This window comes from Mustela nigripes, chromosome 4 (genome assembly GCF_022355385.1).
Source record: "Mustela nigripes isolate SB6536 chromosome 4, MUSNIG.SB6536, whole genome shotgun sequence".
NCBI lineage: Eukaryota > Metazoa > Chordata > Mammalia > Carnivora > Mustelidae > Mustela > Mustela nigripes.
This window is the reverse complement of record NC_081560.1, coordinates 26,312,244-26,321,748: the sequence shown is the minus strand read 5'-3', so window position 1 is coordinate 26,321,748 and position 9,505 is coordinate 26,312,244.

Genomic DNA, 9,505 nt, shown 5'->3' with positions numbered 1-9,505 from the left:
ACAAATAAAAAAGGTCTTCATTCCAGGAGCAGTGAAGGCAAGCTTAAAACTTAACAGAACTCTGCTCACACTGACCTAACTATATGGTACAAAAGCATATTTTCAAAAAAAAGAAAACCTGACCTTCATGACTTTCAGGGACTCAAATGTAATTTGTGGTGTCCCTCTTGTCCTCACACCAATTCACAAAAGAACATATTCATCTTTACAAACTATTCTTAAAATTTTTAGACTTTAAACTTGAAGTGCCAATGTGATAGAAACAAGCTCCAGAGAGATTTTAAATATCTGTATGTTTAAAACTTGTTTTTAAACAGAAACATGGAACGTGTTTTTAGAATGACTAAAGCACATCCCAGCATAATATCTCCATTACCAAAATGCCTCATGACTTAGGTCACTGTGCCATGCCTTGGAAACACTAGTAATCAGATCCCACTTAATTGGTAAACAGAATTAGAACAATAAGATATTCAGGAATAAAAGTCATTAGTGGAAGAAGCAGATAGAAGAAAAATAAGATTATGTCATTTTTATAAACGTCTTTGAAATCACAAGCTCTTCTAGACACTTCAAATGTTTTTTCTTTCTCAGAGACACTATTCCCTTAAACTTCCAAATTCTGTCTGAGACAAACTTTCAAATTTTTATTAGGAGCAAAATGATTAGGGAAAAGAAATCCTCATTGACCTAGATTTCTTAATACCTTATCAAAACAAATACAAATAAAATAAATTTTATTTTAAATTTTATTTTAAAATTACAGGAGACCATTTTTCTTAAAATGCAGGAAAATAAATTATGATTAAATATTAAAATTTTAATGTGTATGATTATACTTACATTCGGTATATATAAAATTACATGTCTGACTGTATAGTAAGGCATTCAGTGCAGAAGGTTTCTATGGAACTGAAACAATTGGACTAGCAGGAAATGGAAATGTCATTTGATAGCTATATGACTAATTAAGGTATTATTAGTTCAAGAGGACGCTAACTTTGAAACTGATTAAGGTATACTATTTTTTTACAGTCAGTCTTTAAGCTCTGAGCATTTCCGCCACAAGACCGCTAATCCTCTACAAAGGTACAGAATGCAGCGGAAAACTGATTTGGTACTAAAGTTCTAGAAACCAAAGATCCCATAACTATGATAGTAAATAATAACAGTCTTCTCCTGATACCCCTACAATCTCTTCAATCAAGGAATTCTTATCCTATTTTAGATGGCAATATTTGGGGTGCAAATGTGGAAACACAATTCAGCCAAATGAAATGAAAAGTCAAGACTGGGAACTGCTGAGGCTGCTCTTACATTCAAATATGTAGGAGTCCGTTTTCCAGTAACCATGATAGGTGACCTGCTGTGAGCCGTACAAGGGCGGTCTGACACTGATGAAGGGAAGTGCTTCTACCTACATAGAACAGAAACCATTGTAGATGAACAGCAATTTGTTTCTTACAAATTCTACCCCCATGCTCCTTTACGCTTGCCTTGGCTTTGGGCATGCCAGCCTTCCTCGGCCATTCTTAGCCCTTGAACTGGTCTGTTCTGTCTCCACAACGAACCTTAACAAAGTACAGCAGTCTCGCCTCGTTCACGGGAGATACGGTTCAAGACTCCCAGCAGTCGCTTGAAATCACAGCACACATCTCTATACCACATACCGAACCCTATACATACTGCTTTTCCTTAGGCGTACACACCTATAATAAAGTTTAACTTCTAAATGAGGCCCAGTAAGAGAGTAGCAACAATAATGAAACGGAACAGTTACCACAATTTACGATAATAAAACTTGGCTGAACGTGCTGTTGCATACACGCGCAAAACATCTCACCGCGCTTTCCTCACCCTTCTTCCCAGGCGGTGTGAAAAGAGCAAAGGCCTGCGTGAGGAGAGAAGCGCGGCGAATGACGTGAGCGCTCTGACGCAGCGTTAGGCTACCATTGACCTTCCGCTGATTCGTCAAAAACGAAGAGGCCCTGCTTCCAGGAGGGCAGTTGACCCGGAACCGAAACTCGGAAACTCCAGAACGCCAAGCAAGCAGCGGATCAGCGAAACTGCTAAAGCGAAACTGCCCTCTGCCTGGGCTCGTGCCCCTCCAATCCTTTTCTAGCGCTTCCCCCCGAGGAAATCTTCGGGGTCATGAGCCCTAGGTCAGTTTCTCCTATGATATACTCTCAGAGCACTTTTCTTTCCGAACTTTTCTTTCTGAGTATTATTCACGCTTTCAGTAAATATTTGATTGAGGACACCATGTTTAATGTCCGAAGGGGCTGCCATAGTGTAAACTCCACAAGGGTCTGAATTGTATCTCCTTCCTCTACTGTTAGTCTCTAGGATTTAGCACGATGTTGGGCAGCAGGGAGGTGTTTAACCGAATGCATGGAGTGAATGAGGGAAGGAATGAAATGGGAAGAATATGAAAGGGACTCTTTGGATACTTGGACTCAATAACTTCTGGATGGAGAATTTGGAAGATTCGCTTATAGCACCCAGAGGTTATAATTTGTCTAGAACTTATACCATGTACATGGCCGTAACTATGTATCTGATATCACTTGATTAACGCTGGACTGCTGATTCTACAGTTTGAACACTCTTACCAAAAACCTGTAATTTCTTCCTTTTTCTTTTGCTGCGGCTCCGTAACTCACAGTCCTCTGGTTTTCCATCCAATTTTCCTGAACTGTTTTCTGCATGTTCTTTCAGTTTAAAGATTTATTTTTTCTTGCATTAAGGGTTGATTGAATGCCTACTTTGTGTTATCCAAATTAACACAAATGAAATAATATTTCATTGATTGTTTTAAGTGTATCAGTTAAGTAGAAAATAATTATTTTTTATAATTCCTGGAAGAAGATCTCCTAATTCTTAGAATTCCAGTGCTAAGTCAATATTTAACTAGGATCAAATTACATAACTTGCTGTGTCAGTTAACTTCTCAGAGAATCCATTCTGTATACATAAAGAAAGAGCTAGATAATACCGGAAGTTTTAGATCATCTTGAGCTCTAAAATAATGTACTTCCAGTTTATTACCTAGGCCCTATGTTGGGTAATTTCAAATTTAAAAACGGACAATATAAGTAGCAGAGCCAAACAAGGACTCAGAAAATACTCCTTAGTTGCATTCTCTAGAAGAACCAGGCCAAAGAAAATATAGAATATATTTTTCTACTCTCAGAAAAAGGCCATTCAAATACTTTTTTATATCTTTTGAATAATAATTGTATATTTTATCAAGCATATACAGAAAAATAATTTGTATTTAAGGGCTGATATAAAAGCAGATATAGAAATAAAACAAAATATCTAAATTGTGGGGGAGAAATGGAGGAGGGGAATACTCATAAAACATGATAGTTAAATTGTAGAAACTTTAATGTGTTTTTTTCCCCTCTTTATGAAAAAGATTAGCCGTAATCAGATATGCTGGAAACATACTTCCTAGAAAGAGAACATAGAAAACCAAACTAACAGAATATAATTAAAGAGTATTTTAAAATTCGAGATGAATTCAAATGATCAGGAAGACGCTTTAACGTCTTACTTTGGAGAATCCCTGAAGAGTAGAAGAGCCCATCTATTTTTAAAATGAGGGGCAAAATTTGGAGAAGAAAATTTCATGAATAGGAGTATCTTTTATGTTTCTTAGAGGAACCAAGCTCCCTGCCAAACATTTTCCAGTTCAGCACCAGGTGTGGTTATAGGGGAGAAGTTGCTACACCTGCTGCTAATTAACACAGTATTTGAATGTGGAGTGGAGGGAGCACAGGGCCTCTCCTATGAACACAGGACATGTGTGGCATGCCAAAGACATAAGGGTTCAATACTGCTTGCTCACTGCTGTAAGCTTTAGGAATGTGGACTAGTCTGCAGGAGTGTAAGTTTGTGTTTTGAGTATCTGATGGTAATAACATCTTCTGTAGTGTCAGGCCAGCTCTAAATCTAGGTAGTCCTAAAATGGGACATTTGGGTTGAGACAGTGTGAGTATTGCTAAGTAAGTATGGAGGTGAGGAAAAATGAAGTTTGTGTGCGTTATTTTTTGTGTTTCTTTGTTGTTGTTGTTGTTTTTGTTTTTGTTTGTTTGTTTTAAGTTCATAGTGCTGCTAGGAACTGTGGCACATAATAATATTGATATGTAACAATGCTGATATAGTGATAGTGAGTAATGTTCGGTGAGTGCTAGCTCTATGAAAGACGCTGTTCCAAATATGTATTAATTCATCTACTCAATACAATGGGTCCTTAGTTCTATCAAACATGAGAGAATATTCATATACTTATAAATTAGTCACAAGCTCTTAGAAGTTCTAAGGAATTGTAAAAGGCTAAAATGAACAAAAGAGGTGTCAGCCCAGTTATTTAGAACATCTAAGCAATTTTTGTCCAAGTGAGGTCCCTAAGAGAAGCCTCATAGACTTAACCAGATTTTGATCCCATGGCTCAGAATTAACTTGGAAAAGGGATGGTGTCCCATGTCATAAATAACGGACCCAAGACTTTCCACAGAATCAGGGAACTTTTTGAGTATGAAATATACTTAGTGTATGAAATAGAAATCCCTATATGAGTAAAGTCTGTAAGACTCAGAGAGGTAAAGGATTTGAATATAATCACTGCCATATATATCATGAAAATGAATTAGTGATTTAAATTCTTCCCACAATTAAAAGCCTCAACCAAGATGGCCTTGCTCATGAATTGCATTGAATATTTAAGAAGAAATAATAGCAACTCCTCAAAAGTTCTTTCAGAAAATTATGGGGCACCTGGGTGGCTCAGTGGGTTAAGCCTCTGCCTTCAGCTCAGGTCATGATCTCAGGGTCCTGGGATCGAGTCTCGCATCGGGCTCTCTGCTCAGCAGGGAGCCTGCTTCCTCCTCTCTCTCTCTCTCTCTGCCTGCCTCTCTGTCTACTTGTGATCTCTGTCAAATAAATAAATAAAATCTTTAAAAAAAAATTAGAACATTTCCCAGCTCACTTTCTGAAGCCAGTATTACTCAGATAATAAAATCAGATGTCATAAGGGAAAACATACAAACTATAGACCAATATTCCTCAAAAACAGGAAAAAAGGACCAAATAAGTCACTGGCACTTAAATCCTCCTCTGGTTTTGCTTTCAGGAACCCCATCTAAGATGATAACAATGCTCCAAATTCAAAAATAACCAACAAACAGGGGGAGGGGTTAGGAATGAAATTCTACAGGCAAGAGAAACTCTTATAAAGGACATTACTGGGGATAATTGGGAAATTTGAAAATGTACTGAATATCAGGAAATATGACTGTTTCGGTATTTAATTTCTCGGTTCTGATAATGATGATGGGTCCAGATACAGATGCTGTGTATCTCCTGAGGACAAGAATGTTCTTGTCCTCAGGAGATACACTGTGAAGTGTTTACAGGTGAGGGATCACTAATATCTGTAACTTATTTTCCAAACCATAAGAATAAAGCAGAAAAAAAAGTGCAGAAACTGTTAATAATTTGTGATTCCAGGTGAATAGTGAACTTGTGTTCACTATTGTTGTCTTTTATAAAAATGAAATTCATTAGAGAAGTGCAAAACCCTCGGATACTGCTATGCACCTATTAGAATGGCTACAACTTTTAAAAATTAAAGACTAGCAAGTACTTCTGACAATATGGAGAAAGTGGAGTTCTCATGCATTGCTGATAAAAGAGCAAAATGGTATAGCAACTTTGGCAAACATTTGGCTGTTTCTCATAGTTAAAAAATGGATTTACCAAGAGACCCAAAATTTCTTCTAGCTATTTACCAGAGACACAGAAACTTATGTTCACATAAAAACCTATATACATCAATGTTAATAATGACTTTATTCATAATCACCAAAAACTGGAAACAATGCAATGTCCCTCAACTGGGAAAGAGAAGGATACACGGTGATCCATCCATACAATGGAATATTACTTAGCAATAAAAAAGAAACAAACTATGGATACACACAACAACATGTGAATATCCAATATCCAACAACAGGTGAATATCCAATATATTATGCTAAGTTAAAAAAGCTAGAGTCAAAGGCTATGTATGGTAGAATTCCATTTATGGGACTGTCTGCAAAAGGTAAAGTGCAAGGACAAAAAACAGATTAATAGGTAGAGTGGGGATGAAATAAGGAGTTGGCAACAAAGACACATGGAGGAACTTTCTAGAAGGATAGAACTGTTCAGTACTTTTTGGTGGTGGTTACATAAAGATATATGCTCAGGACTATAGGCTAACGGTGGTGAATTTACTGTGTATTTTAATAAAAATTTTATATTAACTTTAAAATACTTAAGTAAATAAACATTATTGAAAAGGTCATTTCTCGGGGTGCCTGGGTGGCTCAGTGGGTTAAGCCGCTGCCTTCGGCTCAGGTCATGATCTCAGGGTCCTGGGATCGAGTCCCGCATCGGGCTCTCTGCTCAGCAGGGAGCCTGCTTCCTCCTCTCTCTCTCTCTCTCTCTGCCTGCCTCTCTGCCTACTTGTGATCTCTCTCTCTGTCAAGTGAATAAATAAAATCTTTAAAAAAAAAAAAGAAAAGAAAAAGAAAGAAAAGGTCATTTCTCGGGGCGCCTGGGTGGCTCAGTGGGTTGAGCCGCTGCCTTCGGCTCGGGTCGTGATCTCGGAGTCCTGGGATTGAGTCCCACGTCAGGCTCTCTGCTCGGCGGGGAGCCTGCTTCCCTTCCTCTCTCTCTCTCTGCCTGCCTCTCTGTCTACTTGTGATTTCTCTCTGTCAAATAAATAAATAAAAATCTAAAAAAAAAAAAAAAAAAGAGTCATTTCTCTCCTCGCTCCAGAACCATCAAATGGAGACTTACCCGGCATAAACAGCAAAGTCATTGCAATATTCCCAGGCCCTACATCATCTGGCATCCTTTTAGCTCTCTGATCTCATCTGGTACTTCTCTTCTCCTCCCTCCAATTGTTCCAGCCACACTGGCCACTTTACATTCCTCAAACCTATCTAGCATGCTCCTGCCTAAGAGTGTTTGTACCATGTATTCCCTCTGCCCTTCCCCCAGAAAGCTCACTAACTTACTTGTTTACTCCAATGTCACCCTTACAGTAAAGTCTTCTTCATAACCCCACCTTATACTGTTTCTCCATGTTACTTTTCACTATCAAACATACTGTATATTATACTTTTAAATTTATTTTGTCCAGTTTCTACAGCACATGAACCCACAAGAGTGTTGAACATATAGTAGTACTCACTATTGGTTGAGTAAGTGAGATGAGATATAATGAAAGAGCCATTACTTAACCAATGCTCTGCACTCAATATCACTTGCATACTTTTTATAACACACTAAAATCAATCTTACCATAACTATTCAAGAAGTGGACCTTTGTTCTAATTCTACTTTTATGAGAAAAAAGCAAATAATGAGGAAAAAGAGTTATTAAGAATGTGTTTGTAGGGGCGCCTGGGTGGCTCAGTGGATTAAAGCCTCTGCCTTCGGCTCAGGTCATGATCCCAGAGTCCTGGGATCGAGCCCCGCATCGGGCTCTCTGCTCGGCGGAGAGCCTGCTTCCTCCTCTCTCTCTGCCTGCCTCTCTGCCTACTTGTGATCTCTGTCTGTCAAATAAATAAACAAAATCTTTAAAAAAAAAAAAAAGAATGTGTTTGTAAACACAAGTATCAGGATTTCCTTAGAATAAACACAGATTCATCATTCATTCAATAAACATAAATCACTTAGATCTAATATGAAACAATAAGCATTTGATCTTTCTCTCTGTGAAGCATTTGTTTTACCTTCTTCCAACCACTGAGCCCTCAGATCAGTTCACCTTCAGCTTCCCACCAACCACTCCATGTTTCATGCACACTCCCATTTTATTTGCTTGCAAATAAGCCCCTTGCAGCAAGTAAACTACTTGATGGCAGGAATCTTAAGGTTGAGGTCAGTTATGTGTTCTAACTGCCTTGCCTAGCACCAGGCACAAAGAAGTTTAATGAAGATTCATTGAGTTAAATATAAATGAGTTGATTTTGAAGTCATAGATTGGAAGGCTTCAGAATTGTGAATCATTAAAGAAATGTTATATTGATTATACTATCCAGTTGTAGATCCAGGTATAGATATAGACATAAGCATAGATGTAGATACTTTGAAAAGAGTTTCTCTGACTATCCTGAAACCACAGAATTGATTTTTTTCAGTAACTCAAACACCATCTGTAGAAATCTCTGATCTATCAAAATATTAGCAGACTTAATCTTAGGTGTGAGTTTCTCTTTTTAAGGAAACTGAGGAGGGAAAAACATGGGTCAGAATCTCGATCAGAGAAAAGTAGAGCATGAACAGGTAACAGCAAATATATATAAATTTTTTACTGTTTATATATGTGTGTGTGTGTGTGTGTATACACACACACACACACACACACACATATATATATATATACTGCAGGAATTCTTACGAGAAAGCAATGGCAAGGCTATGAAGAAAACTTCCAAACCACTTTACACTTGGGACGACTTCACTAGAGTTATCAAAGTTTCTACTTCGACAGAGATAGGATTCAATAAGAAGATACATGTTTCAACTATTGAAAAGTCAAAAGTCAAGGATAAAAGAAAAAAAGAAATTTGAATCCCAACTGCCTTCATTGTGGTTCAACCTTTATAATGACTTCCTGAATAGTTTTTCACTTCCACGCTCTTCCCAATAGCCTATTTAAACTGTTTTCAAATTGATCTTCCTTCTGCAGACTTGTGGTGATGTTTCTCTAATGCTCAAAAACCATAAAAACCAAGTCACATTTCCTGAGGACTCCATCTGAACATCTTTCGAGACATAACCCTTTTATAATATGGTCTCAATGCGTATTTTCTTCAACATATTGCATGAGGCTTCTGTGCCTACATAGCACAGGAACCAAACTAGACTATTAATTTATTCTTCAATCACACCCTGTAAGTCCTTCCTCTATTCCTTTTCTCAATTGACTCCCTCCTCCTGGAGTGTCCACTCCTCACACTACCTTTTATCAACCTTTTTCTTAAAAAAATTTTATTTATTTTTTAAAATTTCTTTTCAGTGTTCCAGGATTCATTGTTTATGCACCACACCCAGTGCTCCATGCAATACGTGCCCTCTTTAATAACCACCACCAGGCTCACCCAACCTCCCACCCCCAGCCTCTCCAAAACCCTCAGATTGTTGTGAGTCCACAGTCTCTCATGGTTTCTCTCCCCCTCCAATTTCCCCCAACTCCCTTCTCTCCATCTCCCAATGTCCTCCGTGTTATTTCTTATGCCCCACAAATAGGCGAAACCATATGATAATTGACTCTCTCTGCTTGGCTTATTTCACTCAGCATAATCTCTTCCAGTCCTGTCCATGTTGATAAAAAAGTTGGGTATTCATCCTTTCTGATGGAGGCATAATACTCCATAGTGTATATGAACCACATCTCCCTTATCCATTTGTCCATTCAAGGGTATCTTGGTTTTATCAACCTTTT